This window comes from Tenrec ecaudatus, chromosome 9 (assembly GCF_050624435.1).
Source record: "Tenrec ecaudatus isolate mTenEca1 chromosome 9, mTenEca1.hap1, whole genome shotgun sequence".
In the NCBI taxonomy this organism is placed as follows: domain Eukaryota; kingdom Metazoa; phylum Chordata; class Mammalia; order Afrosoricida; family Tenrecidae; genus Tenrec; species Tenrec ecaudatus.
The window spans coordinates 1,767,864-1,789,293 of NC_134538.1; the positions used below are offsets into that span (position 1 = coordinate 1,767,864).

Below are 21,430 nucleotides of genomic sequence, written 5' to 3' on the forward strand. Positions count from 1 at the left end.
GTGCTGCGGGTTCGGCGTTAGGCTGTTAACCCACCAGGTCCTCTTTGGGAGAAAGCCAAGGTCGCCTGCATCTGCCAAGTTTCCCAGCCTGGTAACCCTGCCTCAGGAGGGTCTCCGAGTGAGCACTGACGGGAAGCCAGTGTGGTCATGTGCTAGCGCAGCGGGAAGAATGAACGAACGGTTTCTGTGGACATGATGAGAAGGGCCAGGAGCAGGACCTGCAGACCTGGGTTCCCGTCCAGCTCCTCAGGACGTTACTACGTCCCTCTCTCTCTCTCTGCCCGCAGGTCCCCTTTGCATCTGAAAAGTGAGGCTCTTTACAGACCCCAAATGTGGCCTTTGACATCACCGTGGGTGCCTGTCGTCTGAGAGCGGCGGCTGTGCCCCCACCAGGCTGGGGGAGGACATGCTCGGTCTGTGCAGGCACCAGTTAAATCAACCACGGGGAGCCAACAAGCCCTCCCCACCCTCCACCTCCAGAGAGACCCTCCTCCGTTGGAGCTCCTTTTTAGGCGTGTGTCCTGAAAGGAAGCCCAAGTAACCTCAAAGGTAACCAAACACCCAAACCGTGATGCCCGGCATGACCCACCTATTCATGAGCCGAACAAACAGCTTCTTGAGGACACACTGTAAGGCCATTGAGAGCCGGAGAAGTCACCGCATGTGCACACACTCCGGCTTACACAGGGCCGGCCAGCCCGCAGGGCCCGCCCTCCCCGCCCTCCCAGCCCGCGAGCACACACACACACACACACACACACACACACACACACACACACACACACACACACACACACACACACACACACCCTCTCGGGCCTCTCACAAGGAGGCTCTGAGTTTTCAAAAGTAAACTCCACTGTTTCCGTTCTTGCCCCGGATTCAACTTTTGAAAAAAGGAGCCGTTTTACTGTTATCCCAACCAGTCCCCTCTCTCTGGTCCCGCCCCTGCCAGCACACCCACTCCCTGGCCTCCTCGCTGTCTCCAGCAGCCCGTTCTCCGCTGTCTCCAAGTTGCTCTCCCGATTCCATGTCCAACTAGGCCCATACCGCTTCAAGTGTCCTGTTGGGGCTGAGGGAGGGGAGGCCCCCCCAGAGGCAAGTCCCCTTGGCTCAAGCAAGGACAGCCCCTCCAGTCCCCAAAAGGCTGCAGTGAGGCAGGGCAGCTGTTTCCAAGAGGCGCTCCTTACCACCACCACCCCCCTGCCCACTCCCTTTCCCCGGTGCAGCTTGGTTGCCCCAGCCTCTCCCCTGTACCCCTTGTATGGATGAAGCAGGCAACCTCTCCAAGTCTGGCTCCCTCTCTGACATCTGGTCGCCTCCCTCAAACTCACCACACTCAATTTCTAGCCCTAGCCACCTTCACTTCCCAAACACCTAAGAGTCCAGCCCAGGTGTGTCTTCAGCTCGGATGCCCTGCGCCTGTACCTGGAACCACCCAGGAGGAACTTCTCAGAGGTGGAAACAGCCCCTGGGCCTGAGTCTTTCAGCGCTCCCCAAACACAGTGGCGGGACTCAATCTGAGAATGCATGTTGCTGCCACACTCCGAATGGGGACGCCACACCAGACTGAGACGGAATGCTTGGAATTGACCAATTCTGCACTTCTAGTGTGTGACCCCAAGAGGGCCGAGGAACTGTCCAAACCCACTGCCACCAAGTCGATTCGGACTCATAGCCCCGATTGAGGTGTCTGCTGTGCACCAGACAAGGGCCTAAGTTCTTGTCTTTCCAGACTCACTAAAACCCGCCACTGGGGGGGTTTGCTGCCCCTGTGGAGTCTCTAAGACACTTTCTCAGTGCTGCGAGCTAACCTTACGTGGCTAGCTGCAAGTGGCTCTTCGGGAGAAAGGGGAGGCTGTGTGCTTCTGTGCGGCTTTAGTCGGGAAACCCCATCTAGGGTGGCCTAGGGTCGGAAGCGACTCCTTGTCTGTGGCTTTGGGTGGCATCTTTAAGTGGTTAACGAGATTGGCTGCTGATTGAAATGTTGGTGATTTGAGTCTACCTACCCACCGTGCCTCTGAAGAAAGGCCTGGTGATCTACGTCTGAGAAACCAGCCATTGGAGAATCCTAGGGTTCACAGTTCTACACACACACACACACACACACACACACACACACACACACACACACACATGCTTTAGCGAAGGAGAAGTGAGGCTAAGGAACCTGATAGAAGGCACGTGGCCAGTAAGTGGTCCAGCTGGGATTCGAGCCGGGCTGCCTGCCCTCGCTGCTCTCCCACCAGCAGAGGACTGCCCGCAAGGGCTGGGGAATGATTGAGAGAAGGCCCCAGGCTGCCTGTACTGCCCAGCAGGCCTCCGAACAGCAAACAAAGAACCTCACCTGAAGTAGGATTTTTCTTGAAAATTCCAGGAAAAGAAAAGCTGCTACCTGATATACAATGAATATAAAATAATCATAGAAGTACTAATAGTGCCAGTTACTGGGTGATCCAGTTGCCTGTGCTAAGCTCTCTATTTGAGCTATTTCACCACTACTATGGAGTCCATTCTGATTCAGTGACCCTCGATAGTGTTTCCGTCGTTGTAGAAGCAGACAGCCTCAGCTTTCTCCTAAACAGCTGCTGGTGGGTTCCTATTAACAGTCTAAAGCAGGGGTCCTCAAACTATGGCCTGCGGGCCACATGCGGCCCGCTGAGGCCATTTATCTGGCCCGCTGGGTGTTTTTGTCCCATTTTGTTTTTTTACTTCAAAATAAGATATGTGCGGTGTGCATAGGAATTTGTTCATAGTGTTTTTTAAACTATATTCCGGCCCTCCAACAGGTCTGAGGGACAGTGAACTGGCCCCCTGTTTAAAAAGTTTGACAACCCCTGGTCTAATGTCTAACCTGCTGGCCCATCAGGGCTGTCGAGTCATCTCATAGCTACCATTTCTGAGTGCCTGGTACCTTGGAGGTGATTAGTAAATTCTTGGGGGGGGCGTGTTGAATGACTATATTGGTCGATGCGCCAGACATTGAAAAGAAACACCCCAAACCAGTTGCCATTGAGCTGATTCTGACTCATGGTAACCTCATGCGTGTCTCAGCAGACGTGGCTCCACAGGGTCTGTAAATGGCTGGCTTTGGGAAGCAGGTCACCAGACCTTTCTTTGGAGGAGCCTCTGGGTGGATGGAGGGAGCCTCCACCTTTTGGCTAGCAGCTGGACATGTTAACCTTTCATCACCCAGGGACTCTGCATTAGAGGCGCGAAGAGATGCCATCCCATGCAAACACAGCTCCAAGTGAGCCAGCGGTCCGGCATTTCTCCGAGAAATGGCTTCTTCCTTTGGATAACTCCCTTACTCCAAACTTTTGTAGAAGTCGGACTTCTACAAAGTAGGAGAACTTTTGTCCTGTGTGTTGTTAAGGTTAGAACGCCCCCCCCCCCCGGCACAATTCCGATCACTCCTTGGATTTTCTCCCCATGCCCTCCTGTTCCTGGCAGTCTCTCCCAATGGGAAAAGTGCCTACGGGCCAGCGCTCCCGTGTCTGCCTTCAGCGCCCTTTCTCAAACCACCTTATCCAGCGGGCACAGGCACCCCAATGGCTTGTTGTCAAGGCAGCCCAGAAGGCTGGGGACACCCATCAAGATTAGAATCCAAACTCCAGACTCTTAAATTAGGATGAAGCCAGCCAAGCAAGCTAAAACCAGTCGTCACTGAGTGAATTCTGACTCAAGTGCACCAGAGGAGATTGGTGTGCGATGGCAAAGAAGAGCTCCTGGCCTTTGGCTGGTCTCAAACTTTTAACTTTTTGGTTAGCCGCTGAACTTGTTGACCATTTGCAATCCTCAGAGACTCCAGGGATCATACAAAGGCTCAGAAAACCTGGATTCTCGACCTAGCAGACCTCTAAACCAACATGACCATCAACTGCACGTCTCTGGGCTGGAGTTCTGTCATGATGAGATGATACAAGCACCCTAAGGTGTGGAGTTCCCCCACACTCAGACATGCACCCACAGCAATGTCAATCCTGGAACCATCATGCTAACCCAAGTCGCTTTATGTTCTCCTGTCCTGACCTCCTGGCAGCCACCCCCACAGACCTGGAATGCCTGTCAATGAACATGCAAGGTACCCGCGCTTTTGAATGACCCTAGTCGACTCCCATCAGAACCCAGCTCACAACTGCATGGTGGAGGAGGGTGTGAAGGTTTGGGTGGGAACCTGTCTCCCCACCCCATTTCCATCCTCAGAGCTGGCTTCTGTTGACATAACAGCCCCCCCACCCCACCCAAAGCGACCGTGGCCTAGACTCAGAGAGGCCCAGAGAACGAAACCTGCCCTCGGTCGGGCATCCACATCTCCCAGCTCTGTTGAGAGATGGGTGGTCCTTCTTGAATGTGGCTATGTTCAGGGGGCCACTCTTGGTGCGCCTCGTCCCCAAACCAAACCCCCGGCCAGCCAGTCAATTCTGACTCAAACTTGCTCTATGACCTTGAGGGCACAGCTGTTCCCTTCAGGGGGTTCTAGGCTGTAAACTAAGAAGTAGATCCCCTGGCCTCTGTCTCTCAGTGTTTCGGGGCAGTTTGAAACATCAACCTTCAGGGTAATGGTCAAGCACCATCCACTTTCACCATTCAGGGCCCTTAGCGCTTACCTAAGTTCTACTGATGCCCTCCAGGCTGGTCCCTACCTCCTCACGTGCCCTGTGTCACCTGGCCAGCCAAGTGTCCGAGAAAGCAAGGTTGATGCATTGTCTTATATCTGATACAGGGTCCACCTAAGGTTAATCCCACCCCCCACCATCCAAAGAAAGCCCTCAAAGGGGGCCTCACCCTGCCTATTTGAGCGGGGGCAAGCCAAGACTCGGGAGATGAAGTAACTCTTCCGACTCAAAAGAAGCACAGGGTGGGTTAGAACTTACAGTTCCCTGACTCAGACACTGCCCCTGTGCCAGGTATGGCTCCTCCTGGATCCCAGGGCTCAAAAACACACGGGAGATGGGCAGGCAGGCTCCCTAGTTCTCTGTCCCTGATGGCCAACGACCAGGAGACCAGAGACCCTCCTCACGTGTTCCTTAACCCCACGCTCTCAAGTCTGAGATAGCGTGAAAGTTTGCGAACTCCACTGCGGCGGCGGCGTGGGAGCCCGCAGAGCACACCTGGGGCAGGGGGCGACTCGGCAGCGCAGCCCGCAGCAGAACCGGAGCCTCAGCAGCGCTGCTCAGGCGCGCGGGGCGCCCTGCAGGAGCCTCTCTGGAGACAAGGCGATTGTTACCTTGAAGAGTTGAGGACTCCCTTCTCCAAGAACTTCAGTCCCGGACACCTGGCAAGGTGCTCCGGAGGTCGGGCGGCCCGGGTCTCGCTGCGCAGCCCGGGGATGCTCTGCGCACTCTTCCCGCCGGCGTCCTGTCCGCAGGTCCCCTGGGGCGGTGGCCGCAGCGGCAGCGGCTCGGTAGCGGAGTCTCGCCTGGCTCCAAGAAGAAGAGACGCGGAAGGGTGCCCAGAGCGCCTGGCACCCGTGTCAGATGCCGACTGGCGAGGGTACCGAGAGAGACCTTGAGCGTCCTGCGCGCGTCCTCAGCTCTGCAAGCCCCCTCTGGAGCGGCTGGGAGGTAGGTGGGCGGGCGGCGGGCGGGCACGGCGCGCGGTGACACATACATAGGAGCGGGCGGGGGGAGGGGAGGGCGCTCAGGGTGGGGGCGGGCGGGGGCGAGCGCGGAGGGAAACCCCACCCCCGAGAGACCCGAGGGGCGGCCGAGAGGGGGAGGGACGCGCGAGGCGCCCGAGAGCGCTGGACCCGGCCCGGCACGGGCGCGCCGCGGAGCAGGCTCTGGGCGCCCAGGGCGCGAGAGGAGCGCACCCCGCGGCGCCGCGGGCCCGCAGCCCCGGGCCGGCCGGAGCGCCAGCGTCTGCATTGCGGTCGCCACCTCCGCAGTCGGAGCGGCCCCGGCGGGCTGCAGCCACGGAGATGCCTGGAGCCGCCCGGGCCCCGCCGCCGCGCGCGCTAGGGCAGGGGCGCCTGGCAGGGGATCCGCCGCCGAGGCTGGGCTGGCAGAGACCCGGCGCGGCGCCGCCTCCAACTCCCAGTCTTGCTTTGGAAAGACCCTCTCTGAGGAGCGGGCGGAAAGTTGCTAGGACTGGGCTGGGCCCAGAGGAGAGGGGCGGGCGGGGGAGATGGAGGTGAGGGGCGGCGAGTAGGTGTGCTATGGCTGAGAGCCGGAGCGGGGAAGACTGAGGGTCTTCAAACTTGCTGCAAGACCAAGGGCACCCGCAGTGCAGAAGGGGCTCGCCAGTACCTCTGGGGCCACCTCCTTTAGGAGCTGTTTCCTGGCAAGAGACTAGTTCGGACACCTTTATGAGTCAGTTGTGAACATACATTAATATTTCACATCAGTTTCACACAGGGTCTAATGAAAATAATATCCATCTCCTCGTGCGCCCCCCCCCATTTCTCACATAAAGAAAGATGTGAAAATGGAAGCACAGAGTGATGGAGTTAACTGCTGGAGGGGTAGGTGTGCGCATCTGTGTGTTGATCTGAATTCAAGTCCAAGGTCATGTTCTCTGCCGCACCAGCTGCTGGTTAAGCCTTGGCACTTTGGGGTCACCCAGGCTGGCTGATGGCTGTCAGGGTCCTTAGGAACAAAGCTAGTGTTATTTCAGAGGTCAGGCCCTGACTTAGAAGCGGTAATGGATGTGGTAAAAGTCACTGGATGCCCTCTTTGGTCAAGGACTGAATGAGGAAGACCAAGAAGTGTGTCTTCCCATTACAGAGAGAACAGGGCAAGCTTTGAAATGGAGCTGCAGTGCCTCCGTTTCCCCTGGCCATCTCTGCTGTGGGTGGGAAGACTGGCCCTGGCCAAGCACATCCTCCTGGAGTTTCTCTCCTTTGCCCCAGCAGCACTGTGAAACCTGGGGGAGAGTGGTACCCACTTTATGCATCAGCACCGGGAGCTCTTTGACGCCACTGCTCCTCCACCTGGGACTGCTGGTCCCTCCAGCTGCAGGAACCCTTTGGGCACTGCCCAGATGCTAATGACCAAAGCCCATGCCCAGGGGAAGGGACCCTGTGCTAGAGAGGTCACTGGAGGTCATCAGAGTTTCTCTAAAACCCAATCGCCAGGGCTGACATTTTCACGCTACTATCCGTGTTTGCCTGATGCTCTGAGTGAAAGTGAACCCCGTATTGTTTGTAAACTAGGGCCATGTCTAATGGACATCCCCAGACATGTGGGGTTAATAAAAGGAAATTCAGTTCAAGGCCACATGTTAATTAGCTGATTACCCTTTGTAATGAAGGGAACAGCTGTTGATTGATCACCTGGCATTTATAACGAGGCTAAGAAATAGATAGCGAGCATCTAGTACCTAATACCTAGGCGCGACTTGTTTCGGGGGCTGGGCTGGTAGCTCTTATTCCTGCTTTACGCAGCAAGGTTCACAGGCCATCCAGGCAGTCAATGGTAGACGTGGGAGGAGTGCAGGGTGGGCGCAAGACAGTCCTGGACGATGACAGAACAATAGAGCCGGAATGGAGGGGCGCTCATAGGTCTGCAGGCTGCTGCTTCCCCATCCTGTCCCATCTCACGTGTAGTCTTTCTGATGCTGCACACCCCTCCTCTGCTGGAACATGTCGCAGCTACCTAAAGCCCCCAAGGAGATGGATTGACGCGGGGCCTGCGGCAATGAACGGGCTCAGGCATAGGAACCATTGTGAGACTGCCACAGCACCGGCAGTGCTTCCTTTTGTGTGCGTAGGGTCACTGTGGACCGGAACAGACTCGATGGCGCCTTCTTCAAGAGTTCCTGCGTGGCGCACCCTGTTTGCTCTCGGGCGTTACCAGAAAGGTTGGCTGCTCGGATTCATCCTCCACGGCACCTTGGAAGAAAGGCCTGGTGATCTGCTTCCAGACTTAGGAAACCCTCTGAGGGCAAGCGCTACTCTGCCAGGAGCTGGCATCACCTTGCGGTTGATAGACAATGCTCTCTCTGCTGTGATGAGCAAGCCCTGCCCTCTCCCCGCTCAAAGGGTGGTCCACACACCAGCAGTGATGCCACGGGCTCTCAGACTCACCCCACAGCTGCTGACTCAGTATCTGCCTGCTGACAAGATGGCCTATTTGACCTGCCTGCGGATGTCTGGCACGCTCAGCAGGCTCCTCTCCCCGGGTCACGAAGTTTCAGAGTAAGAGACCCTCAGTCCCGGACACGGCTTGTCGGCAACTCCAAGGACCCCCCTCTACATTGCATGCCAGTCCTCTCCGCGATATTTCCCCCAAACGACCGCCAGGCCCTGCTCAGACATGTCCATCAGGGTGACCCCTTCCTGAGGCCACATCCCATTTTTCCCATGGTTCTAGCACATTTGTCCAGGAACTTTTCGAAGGCCCCTCCTATGGCAGCCCCAGCCTGTGGGAGCTCCTATAGAAACCCTTGTGGAGTCAGTGGTGAACAAGACAGACTCATCACCACTTCCCCCACTGGCTCCGTTCCCTAGCCTTCCTGCCACGCGGTCCATCTTTCTGTATTTGAAATCAGGTCAGGGGTGGGGTGGGGGTGGGGTGGGGTTGGAGCCGTCTTCTTCTTTGGGGCTGGGCACCCTCCACTCCGTGTCTGTCTCACTCTGTTAACCTCTACCTGTCCCTCAGTTTATTTTGAGCAGGGTCAGGGTTCCTTGTGTCCGTGTCAACAGTGGCTTTTCAAAGAACTGAGCACACCAAGGGGCTTCAGAAAGCTTGTGGGAAAATTCCACTTTGTGGTTTTTTGCATTAAAAAATTTCCATGAGCGTTGTTTTTGCTTTTTAAAAAAATTTAATTGTGAACTGGGTAAAGGTGTATAGGGCAGAGGATTAGTTTTACACCCGACGGTTCCTACACATTTTGTATCCACTCACTGACTGCAGTTCCCTCAATGGAGCGTCCCTTGCCACCCTTCCTCCCTGTGCTTCTTGCTCCCTCCCTCCTTCTTCCCCAGCCCTTTGCACCTTTGCCCTTGCGTCCAGGTCGACCCTTTCTTCTCTAGTGGGTGATGAGGCTCAGGTGTTCCTTCTGCCCTAGCCAGTGCTCCCCTTCTAGACCTGTCTGTCGACTGTCGGGCTCAACATTGAGCTCCGGGCTGAGTTCATTTCCAGACCTGAAGGGTGACCAAGGGCTATCCTCTTGCGGGTTCCACCGTTCCCTGCCTGACCAGTCAGCTTGATCTCTCCTATGATTTTAAAGGTTTTTCCAACCCCCTGTGAGACTTTTCCTTTCTCCTACTTAAACATTGCCACAATACATTTAACCCATCCCTCCAACCTGCTGGGCCACCTCGGACCCCGATTCTGTCATTCTAGGTGCTTGTTAGCAGCAGAGCGTCTGCTGAGTTAACTGGTGTGCAGCCTCTGTGTCTCCATTTAAGTTATTCATGAAATTGCTGGTTGGGGTTGAGCCCCTGGTTGATTTCCAGAGTAATGCACTAGAGATAGTCCTCCTGGGATGGCATGGCTTCATACACCAGTTATGGCCTTGTCAAAAGTCACCACAAAACTTAGTGGCTTAAGACGACAGAAATCATTCACTGGCTCTCCCAGTTTCTATGGGCAGGGATTGGGGAGTTACTGCACTAGCTGGTTCTGGCTTGGAGTCGCTCATGAGATCGCAGTCAGCTGTCAGCTGTAGCTAGAGGCAGCTTTGGCTAGAGGATCGCTCATGGGCTTGGTGGACCAGTCCCGGCTGTTGGTCAAGGGCCTCAGTTATTCTCCAAGTGGGCCTCCGTCTCTGGAGTGACTTGTGTTTCCTCCTGACCTGGTGGTGGGTTTCTGCCACTGTGAATGATAGGAGAGTCCAAGTCGAAGCCACCAGGTTTTCTATGTCAGAGCTTGGAAGTCACACACGGTCGTGTGCTATTGGTCATACAAAGCCAGCCTGAGCTAGTGTGGCAGGGGTGTGTGTACCAAAGCCATGAGGATCATTAGAGGACACCAGGGCAGCTGGCAACTCCACCCTGTTAAACTGACCGTGAAGATGGTCTTCCCCATCTACCTTACTCATCCCCATGAAACGCAGCCGTCTCTCCTTTACACGGGGACACAGATAGGTGCCTTGCTCATGCCAAGGAGGCAAGGTACTCGCAGGACTTCTCCGAAGCCAATATCCCCTCTTGAGCAAGGAGTCAGATCTCTCTGGGATCACCTGGTCTCTCCCAGCTTCTGCACGACAGCCATCAAGTGGGTTTGTGTGTCACTGGTCCGCCTCTCTCTGCACGGCTGAGCCTCAGCCCCTAGGCCTCCAGCTGCTCCCCAAGGGCAATCGCTTCTGGACTCTTCGCTCTCTGGAAACACTTGTTTGTGGGTGTCCCTCTGGAAACATCGCTCCCAGGACTAGAGGTCCAAGTCCAGCTAGGGTCTGAGCAGGGCAGACGTAGCTAAGACAACCCTCCCACCATCAGCACGTTCGCTTTCTACTGGTACGGGCAGGGAAGATGGCCTTTCAGAGTGGTGTTCGACATAGACCCTCGTGGACAGTTCAAGCCAGCTGACCATCATGGGAACACTGCCTGTCGACCTTGAGCAACACAATACACTTAGGAGAGGAGAGATTCACGCACGTGCATGCCCAACAGCATTAGAGAGAAACCAGTCCGGGCACGGGGACATGGACACGCAGCTTCACTTCCGCCGAGTCTTGGTTTTCGCACCTGTGAACTGGTGCCGCCTTATGAAGTGGTTCTGTGACTTGAAAGGAGATACGAAATGCCAGCCCCTAGCCAGCCGTCTGGCCCACGTGGTAGCAAAGGGCTGTTTTCTCCTCTCTCCTTCCCCCCTCACTCCCCCGTGCCATTTGCTGGTCCCGCGCTTGCGCTCTCTCTTCTGGGTGCTGCTTTGTGAATTCATAAAAGCAGGTCAGCGCACCCACCTCGTCGAGCTGTGCCAATGATGACCACGGCATGTAATGTGTGTCAAGAAGCTCGTCATCTTTTTGGAAAGCAAAGGGCCATAGAAATAGGATCCAGAGGAGCCTTAGTGTTAGTGTCGTGGCCCAGGGGTGGGGTGGGGGTGGAGTCTTCCGAGAACTAGTGGAACTTTTGAAAAGCGCTGTTTTATTACCTTAACACTGGACGAGTGACACACTGGAAGGGAAATAGCTAATAATAAAATCCATGGCAGCAAGTTAACAAAACCCTTCAAGTCTCTGCCGGGCCTGCTTGGAAAGTGCTGGGTCACCTTAAACACAGGAACGGCAGGACACACACACACACACACACACACACACACAACCATTAAGCACAGAAATCTTGTGAAGTCATAACAGGATCTCAAGCTCAATAAAACCCTACGGCGTATAAAAAAGAACATGAAGGGAAGCACTTGACTCACCCTCACTCGTGTTTCTGTCATTGAGGCTACTGTGCCCCGTGAGAGATGCCGAGTTGGGTGTTAAGGTGTTAGTTTATATCATCATCATCAACATCATCATCGTCATCATCATCATCATCATCACCATCATCATCGTCAACGTGTTCCAAGCAGCTCTGGGGTACCAGGAGAGGAAAGCGAGTTTATGCTTCGAAGCCCTGAAATCATAAACTGGAGCTGTGGGGTCTCCTGGGAGCCTGCTCCGGTTCTCTCCAGAGTCCCCAGAGACTGCCTCCCACCCCAGACCCGAGCCGGCTCTTGGCTTTCCTTCATCCAACGGAAGCTTTGTCTTCGTTTTTTCCTTTCCGACCTTTGATTCAGTGCTTTACCAATGAAAACAGACGCAAACAGTATGGAAACAACGAGAAGGCTGGCACATTGTGAAAGTCCTAACCAATGTCAGGGAACAATTTATATAAAGATTACTAAGGGGGAACCTAATCGTCTGTGTCACGTTTCACTGAAAACATAACAAATTACTCTTCATAAATGAACTTACAGTGAATTTCTTCTTTTAAAAAGTAGTCATCAAATATATAAAGGTAAAGGTATATATGTAAAACCAAGAATTCTATGGGGCAGTTGTACTCTGTTACATGGGTTGCCCCGTGTGTCAGTCCGGGTAGACTAGAGAAATAAATGCATAGATACTCATGTATATAAGAAACAACTTGATATACAAGAGCAATTGTACATTAAGAAAGCAGCCCAGCCCAACCTAGGCCCATAAGTCCGATATTAGCCCATCTATCAAGTATCAGTCTATAAATTCCTCTTCAGACTCACGCAGCACCTGCAATGACGCTGAATACAGGAAGATCACAGGCCAGTGGGTGGAAAGTCTATGGATCCAGTGGTGGTGGAAGCATCTCAGTGCTGGCAGGGATCTCCACGTAGTCCCTTCAGCTCCGAGGCTCTGACTGCCATCAGCCTGTCTCCATGTGGTTTGTCAACAAGAATTTCTCTCTCATAGTGTGTGTCACGCCACCCAACAAGCTGTTTATCTCTTTAGTGCCTCCAAATGAGGTCATCAAGCTATGACCTGATTGACAGGCTAGACTCCACCTCTTCACTTTTAATCCTCTCAACTTGACACCAGACTATGTAACTGCCAAATCGTGAGTGAGTTACATCTACAACCATAACAGACAGAAGCTCAGTTCCCCTGAAGCAATAACGCTCCATTCACCCCTGCACTCAGCCCCTGAAGCCCAAACCAACACTACTGCCCTCAAGGTGATTCCACCCCACCGCAGCCGTCTTGGCTCAAGTAGAGTGGCCTCACAGGGTATCAGAGACTGCAATCTTAGAAGCCGACTACCACATCTTCCTCCCAGAACAGCTGCTGGCTTTGAACCGCTGACCTTGTGGCAAGCAGCTGAACACTTAACCACTAGTCTCTATGCATTTGTGTATTCTAAATATTTCACAAAGGAGCGGGGTAGTCATCCAACATTAACCCTTTCGCATCTGGTTGTTTTTGGAGGCCTGGCTGACACAGGGGTGGAGCGGTTGGTTGCTAGCCCAAGTGCGGGTGCTTGAACCCACCAGCGCCTCTGCGGGAGAGCACGTGAGAGGTGCTGCTGTAACGCTTTCAGCCTGGAAGCCCAGTGAGCAAGTTGTGCTGCGCCCCAGTGGGGGCGCTAGGAGCCGGCATCGACTGTTGACTCGGGCTCTTGGGTTGTGCCAGCCCTCATCACATCGGCGTGGCATCTTCACTTTCTTTCCATGATAAATATTGGATTATTCCAAAAGGCCTTTTCCCTGCCCCAGGGGTTCACACGCCCTGATTTGGGAACAAAATGCACACTTACAAAAAGCCCCTAGAGGTTATCTGAGCAACACTTGCTGAAGATGAAATTCTACCTATAGAGACAGTGACTCCACAGCATAAAAACGATCTGTTCAGATAGAGGTACGACTTCCCCCCACAGCACTGGGCACTCATTTGCCCTTACAGGACTGGGAAATAGCTACTTTGACATTTTCTTTTTATGTTTTAACTTTGTATTGTGAGTTGGGCCAAGGCTAATAGACTAGATCATCAGTTTCACTTTCAGCCATTCACACACGTTTTATTCCCCTCACATGGTGTTCCATTTGGTTTTGAACACTTCGTTAAGGCCGTGTGATGGCTAAGGTTCTGTGTAACGTGGCCCGGCCATGGTTCTCCCAGTGGTTTGATAGATATTGTGAAATCATCCTGCATTATAGATCCGATGTGAACGGTCAACTGAAGGAGCTGTGGCCAGTACCCACTACAAAGCTCACTCTCCTTCCCACGTCATCCTCACCATCCTCTGGCCCCTAGTTCTTGGGATGTGAGCCAGCATGGCCTACCACCTGACCTGCAGATTTGGGTTCATGAGACTCTGCTACCACATGGGTCAGGAGAAGCCTCCGGCCACATGGGTGTGGGACTTGCCTGCTTCTGCATGAGCCATTTCCTTGAAATAAATCTCTAAGTATTTATTTATACACTTCCCTGATTTTGCTCCTCTAGAGAATCCAGCCTAAGTCAGGGAGAGAATGTATCATATGGGGGGTACCCCCAAACTCCTGGAATTGGCTGGGCAGAGCAGTGCTTTCCCACTAGGTGAGCATTGAGCTAGCTAGTGCTGAGCTACTGCACCCAGTGGCATTGCCTGGGAAGGTTCTCTCTCTGGTCACAGTGAATTTTTTTTTTTTTGTGGTAAAAGTAGTTTTGCTTAAACCTCGCTTTTTGTGATGGCTGATTTAAGAGAACAGCGTGCAGTTGTGAAATTTTGTTTGCTTGGGGAAAATGACGCAGAAACGGTCGCGATGTTGAATACAGCTTACAAGGGCAGAGCGATGGAGTTTCTTGTTTCGAAAAAGGTGGCTGTCTCTCTAGAACCGCCGGTCCTGCTGTTTCCTCCTCAGGCTTGCTTCCCAAGACTGTGTTATATAGGCAGGCAAAATAACAATAATGAAACAAACAAAACATTGGATAGAGAGAGAGAGAGAGAGAGGAACCATCTCGGAAGCAAAGCTATGGATAGAGGTATAAACATAGGCGTGTACGTATGTAAATTTATTAATTAATAAAATAGAGGTATTGGCCTATGTACATATATTTATATGGCAATACAGTGAGGAAGTGGATGAACTTTGGGCCGCTGCTCAAGCCCTCCCTCAACACAAGAGCACTTTGTTCTAACAACCTGGCATTCCGTGATACTTACCCTCCAGACAAGATCGCCGAAGACAATATGAGTACATGAGCAAATGTGGTGAAGAAAGCTGATGGTGCCCTGCTATTAAAAGATATTATGTCTGCGGTCTTAAAGGCTTGAAGTTAAACAAACAACCATGTAGCAGAGAAGCAAAATCCCACCTGGAAGAAGCACACCAGCCTGTGCGGTCATGAGGTCTCAACGGGATTAGGTAACAGGCATCAGAAGACCCCAAACAAACAAATATTCCCCCAAAATCCATACTGTTGAGAAAGGGGGCTCAGAGCAGAGACCCCCAAACCAACCTGTAGACAATAGGACATCCCCTCACAGAAGGGTCACAAGGAAGGGATGAGTCAACCCGGGCACAGTAAAGCACTGATGAAACACACAATATTCCTCTGGTTCCTTGAGGCTTCCTCACCCCCTACTATCATGACCCCAGTTCTGGCTAAACTGGAGCATGTACACTGGTACAGGTAAGAGCTCTCAACTCATGAAGTCCAGGTCAGACAGACCCCTCAGGAACAGAAATGGGAGTAGTGATACCAGGAGGCTAAGGAGAAGGAGGGGGAAGAGAGGGGAACGGGGAACCGGTTGCAGTGACCGATGTGTAAATCCCTCTCCCCCTACAAGGGGGATGAACAACAGAAACATGGGTGAAGGGAGACAGCAGTCAGGGTAAGATATGAACACAACAATAATTCATAATTTATCAAAGGGTCATGAGGGTGGGAGTGGGGGAGGGAGGGAGAAAAAAGGAACGGATACCAAGGGCTCAAATAGAAAGTACATGTTTAGAAAATGATGATGGCACCATATGTACAAATATGCTTGATATAATTGATGTATGGATTGTTATAAGAGCTGTAAGAGCCCCCAATGAATGATCTTACAACATAAATAAAGATTAGACACAACCATTTAAAAAATGTGAACTGTCGATTCATGACAAACCTCATAATGGACATTCATCAACTTCCTGAATGAATGAAACTGTCGACTCTCAGTGCTTTGGGAGTTTATTCCCCCAGGTCAGACTGTTAACCAAGCTTTCTATTTAAGGTTCTGAAAAGATTGAGTAACAGTGTGCGATGTGGCAGACAGGGGAGTGGTTTTTGCCACCCCAACAATGTACCTGCTCACACAGTCATCTCAGGGTGCCAGTTTTGGGCAAAACCCAGCATGCCTCTCTTGCCCCACACACCTTACTCACCTGACCTCACTCCGTGAGACTTCTTTTTGTTTCCACTAATGCAGAGGGAGTTGAAAGGACAGTGATTTGAAGACTTGAAAGACATGAAGAAAAAAATGAGGGAGATGCTATCAGACATCCACTCCAATGGGTTTTTTAATTGTTTCCAAGAATGGAATCACAGATTTGATAAATGTATTAAGTGGACTGGAGAGTACTTTGAAGGTGATAAGGTTGTTCTGTTAAAAAAATTTTTTAAAGACATCGCTCTGAAAGATAATTTCCATTTTTTTGTGTACCCCCTCGTGTAAGGGAGAAAACCAGTATTTAACTGGGTAATCTTCTGTTACATTTGCTTGTTGTTCTTTCGATCTTTAAATCCAAAAACCAAATGCAATACCATGGTGTCGATTCAGATTCATAGTGACTCTACAGGACATAGCGGAACTTCTCCTGTGTGTACCTCATATGCCGGAGGACACTCTGTCTAACCTTGACATCTGAAATTCACAAAAAGAGAATGCCAGCCCCTCAGTGTGCTGGCACAGCCTCTCCATCACCGTTGTGGCATTCGCTGAGCACTTGCTATGTGCCAGACCCTGTGCTAAGCACTTCATGAAACCTCAAATGAGTCTATACGGGAGAGCCTCTCATTAGCTCCATTTCAGTGCCGAAGAAACGCAGGACAGAGATGTTTCGTATGCCGCTCAAGTTTAGAGATTTGCGAAGTAGTAGAATCACTGATCCAACCCAGGCCAACCGACTCCACAGCAGTAAGAAGAAACCAACAAAAAAAAATAATAGCACCTATTGGTTGAGTCCCTGGTGGCATAGTGGTTATGTGTTGGGCTGCTAACCTCAAGACTAGCAGTTCGAAACCACCAGCCACTCTGAGGAAAAAAAGAGCTTGCTAGAGGTCCCCCTGTGCTCATTCTAGTCGGAATCTCCTCCTGGGGACAACACTCTGCCGATCTCCGCTGTGATCTCCCACGTGTACTCCCTGGGAAGGCCGGCTTCTTGCACTCAGCCTGCAGGGCGAGTGTCTGCCCCCAGAGGAGCTGCAGTGCCCAGCCCAGCTGAATGTTGCCCATCCAGGAATGCAGACTCGGTTGCCAGGACCTGCTGCTGCTGCTGCAGCGGTGGCAGGCCCCAGAAGTCTTCCTTGAGAAGACTAGACTACAGCACCATGCTACACCGGTTGGACTTTCAGAGTCAGGGGAGGCGGTCAGCAGGCAGGGAGAAATGTGGGGCTGGCGAGCTGGGAAACTGAGATTCAACCATCTGGCTTTAACATAAGGATGGATGCACTCGGCTCGGCTCCATACATGCCGATACTCAAACTCGAACTGCAGGCCGTCACTCATGAAAGAAGCAAGCAGAAGGTAGCAGGAAAAGCGATGGACAGGAGACAGAGATGTCAGGATGCAAAGAGAAGCAGACGGAGAGCCAGGAACCCGGAGGGAGACGCCAGAGATGCTGACACACCCAAAGGAAACGGATTCCCAGGAGGAGTTGCTGGAGAAAGAGGAATATGGGCAAGTGTGAAGCGATGGGACTCCCTGGGTGTCACGCATGCTTAAGCACCTGGCTAGGGACAGAAAGGCTGGCTGTTCAGGTCCACCCAGAGGTGTCTCAGAGGAAAGGCCTGGCAGTCTGCTTTAGAGACATCAGCCCTTCCGCCACAAGGTGGGCGTCACTCGATAACTGGTCTTTGGGTTAAATCAAGTGACCGATTTTCATCCTCTACAAACCCAACCTCACTGCCACGGCGTGACTGCTGACTGACTCACAGCGACTCCCTGCGGATTTTTCTGAGGCCGTCGCTAAACTTACTTGCGCGCATGGCGAATGGGAGCAGGATCGGGCAGGGCTTTGTTTGATTGTATCTGGGGCTGCCCTGAGTGGGAGCCGGCTGGACCACCGCCACCAACAAAAACAAAGCCGTCACAAGCGAATGTGTATGTGAGAGGGTAAGTAAAAGGGCACCGCTACTCGCAAGCAGGGGTGCATTTCTTTCCTTTTTAATTTTTTTTCCTTTTGACTCATTTTAGATTTGTTCTAGCTTTTATTATTTTCTGCTTTGTTTGCTTGAACTCTTTATTTTAAATCATTATATTGAGCTCATACAACTCTTATCACAAACCATGCATACATCAATTGAGCAAAGCACCCTTATACATTCGTTGCCCTCATCATTCTCAAAATTCACCCTCCGCTTGGGTTCCTGGAATCAGCTCATTTTTCTTTTTTCCCTCCCCCTCCCTCCCCCATGGGTGCATTTCAGATAAATGCTGCTCAAACAGGTCCCTGCCGTCGGTGGATGGCCGCAGACAAGTTCTTTCAGTAACTTACTTGCTCATTAGGGTGCCCTGAAAAAGCAAAACCAGAAAAATGGCCCATTCCAAACAGGGACTGCTGAGGGGACCTGCTGGGCAGTGAAATTCAAGGAGAGAGGTCAACTCAGCAAGTGGTAACGACTATTCGGGGATCCCCAAAGGCTGCTCTCGGTAGATTTTCTCCAAGGACCCAGCACGACCGCAGGGCTTTATCATGAAGATGTTTTAAGGGACCGGGTAGCTGCAGGGGGGAGAAACAGGCCAGGAAAGATGCACGGAATCATTTATTTTTCCATCATGACCACGTCCTTGCTCATTCTTGAAGGGGACCAAGGACCGTCCTGGGATACCTTACCCCCAGCGACCTTACAGCCCTGATTTGCCCTTTCACTCCTCAATCACAAAGATTTAGAACGAACCCCAGCTGAGGCCCTAGAGGGCGCTCTAACGGCCATTCTGGCATGGTGTCTGGATAAAGGCGGGGCCCTGATGGTGCAGCGGTTCTGAGTTGGGCTCTGATCTGTAAGGACAGCAGTTCGAAACCACCAGCAGCTCCTCGGGAGACAGACTGGGCTTTCTACCCCCGCCAACAACGGCAGTCTTGGAAGCCCTCACAGAGCTCGTCAGGGGGGAATTAGAGAGATGGAAACCCTGCTTCCAGAAGAGCATAGACCCAGATGGAGGCAATGGCGAGACACAGCCACCTCACGGTTTCTCCTGGATGAGAACATGAAAGCCCATGAAAAGTCAGTGATCAAGAGGGGCCAGGGGGCACGTGCAGACTAGAGAATGGTTTGACTGGAGTGGGGTTCTCCGGGAAGACTGAGGGGGCCAGAGAAGTCCTCGTTCACCAGACTTAATTGGGAGATAGAGTTATTGTCATTATTTAATTCATTAATATACTTTTTAAGATCATTTTATTGGGCGCTCTTACAACAATCCATACAATTGTATCGAGCATATTTGCACATATGTCCCCATCATTATTTTCTAAACCTTTACTTTCTATTGGAGCCCTTGGTATCAGTTCCTCTCCCTGCCCACCTCACTCCCTTGATAAATGATTGTTTTCATATCTTACACCGACCGCTGTCGAGATAGAGTTCTTGATGGGTTTATGGGATGACTTGGGCGAGAAATCAAAAGAAGGTGACCAGAAGAGGCAGGGGGACCCCCACCAGGTCTCCGGTCTGACCACGAGCTTTCTATCCTTTGTGCCCACGTGAGCTGGGTCTCCCGGTCCATCCATGTTTTTCTCCCCATCCCCGGCCCCTCTGCAGCCCTTGGTTAGAGACACAGCTTTTCCAAAGTCAAAAGTCAGAACACAAAGCACCTATTCACCCCGCCAGGTTTGAAAGTCTCCGAAATTCCTTGCACTGCTCCGCCTTCCCGGCAGCACACCATGCACCTTTTCACAGTTCAGCCCCAAACAGTGGCGTGGCCCTGCCTGGCAGCCCCACCCCCTTCTCTCACTCTCTTGATAAAAATAGAAAGGCTGAGGTGGGGAAAGCTCTGAGCACAGTCGGGGTTTTGTGGGTCAGCTGTTTGCCTGGGTGTTCCTGACCCTCTCTGCCTATTTTGGGAGGGTGTCTCCAAGGGCGAGCTTCGGGTTGGATTCTCAGGGGATTGGTCATCCCTGGCACGTTGGGATGCTGGGCCCAAGACTCACCTCTGTGGTGCTGCGGTGGACGCTGCGTCCTGGGGAGAAACAGGTCTACCCGTGGTTATGGACTAGGGTGTCACCCTGGGCGGTGGGGGGGGGGGATAGCCCCGTGGTGGGGCTTTGTGACTCGCCCAGTGGCACTGGGTGTAGTGTCCGGAGGTTATGGAGACAGGTGCAGGGCCTCCGGAGCCAGCATAGGGCTGGGCCGGGTAGACGGCTCCTTCGGTGAGTGAGGAGCAGAGGGTGACTTGGCAAGGTGGTTGCGTGAGGGCTTTTGAGACCTAGTGTCTGGGGTGCCACTTACCAGTGAGGGGACCAGGTGCTCAGTTTTCTCCTTGGTGCAAGGGGTCTTGGAACATGCCACAAACAAAAACAACCAAGCAGTTGCTCTTGAGTTCGTTTCCAACTCATGGTGACTTGGGATAGGAAGTCTTTGGGCTTCAGGAAGTTTGTGGGAAAATTCCATCCTCTTTCCATTCTGTCTTCCCTGTGAACTTTTTGAAGTGCCCTCGTCTTGTGCCAAGCAGGGGTTCCTTGGCTGTCTTCACTTGGAACCAGCCTGTGAAGCTGTTCTTCAGTGGTACCCCTGACTAGGTTTGAACCTCCAGCCTCTCAGGTAGGGGCCAAGGACACATCATTTGTCCCACACAGGAAGCTTAGCATCTCCATAGAAAGATACAAAATGGGGCCCTGTTGCTCTTCTGCTGACAGTGGCTGCTGTGTGCATGCAGGACACACGGGCCAACAGGGCCGCCGTCAATAGCCCTGCCTCTCCATACTGTACTGTAACATCACCTCCGTGGGGCCTCCCCCACCTCCCAAATTAGAGGAAGCATCTTCTCTGCCTCCGCCGGTCTCTACCATACTGCCTCCCCTTCCTACCTTCGACCACAGTCTGCCATTGTCTGTCTTTATCTGTTTATTTGTTTAACGTCTGCGTCCCTCCCTCCCCGAACTGTGAGCTCCGTGAGGGCAGGGAGCCTATCCTTGGCACCCATCCCAGTACGTGACCCATGACCGTCCCTCAATAAATATTTGTTGGACAAGTGAATAGGCCCATTTTGTTCTCTTGAGTCCCCCTGTGATGGGCAATTCTAGTTGCTCAATAAGTGAGTCATGCGAATGCACGTGGATTGAGCGCTATGTGCTAGGCCTTCTGTTTAGTAACCCGTTTGTAGCCATAGCAACCTGATGGCATGTTCATTAGTCACAGGAATGAGTCTAGTTTGACATGCACCTCAGCATCCCACCCGACGGAAGGTGTGAGTGGCCAACTGTGCCGCACACGGTCTCCCACCCCTCCCTACTTGATGGAAAAGGTCAAATTAGAGTCTGCGAAGACAAGGTGTGCTGACACATCACAAAGTGGCACTGGGACTGGAGAGGGAGGGAGGAATTCATGGGCAACTAAGGATGTGTTCCCAAGGTCCCCTTGACTACTAGTCTCAGTCATACAGGGTGGCCATGAGTTGAAATCTCTTTGATGGTCCAGCAAGAACCTCAGTCAGGAAGCTGGTTGACAGGCTTGGCTGACAAGTCGGTGGTTTGAGTTCACCCAAAAGTGCCTTGGAAGAAAGGCCTGGCAATCTGCTTCTGAACTGTCACATCGTAAAGAGTTACAAAGTATCATGCTGCTCAGACATACAGGGATGCAATGAATTGGATCTGATTCAATGGCACCCCCACCCCAC

General features: G+C 52.5%; 1 protein-coding gene across 2 annotated transcripts in view; it reads right to left on the reverse strand.

Moving 5' to 3' along the window:
- ACAN (aggrecan) overlaps positions 1-5,581 on the reverse strand; it is a 67,161-nt gene extending 61,580 nt beyond the window's left edge. For both annotated transcript variants that reach the window (XM_075557849.1, XM_075557848.1), the window contains exon 1: positions 5,231-5,581. The gene's annotated coding sequence lies outside the window, so the exon portion shown is untranslated. The remainder of the gene's footprint in view (positions 1-5,230) is intronic.
- Positions 5,582-21,430: the final 15,849 nt, after the last annotated feature.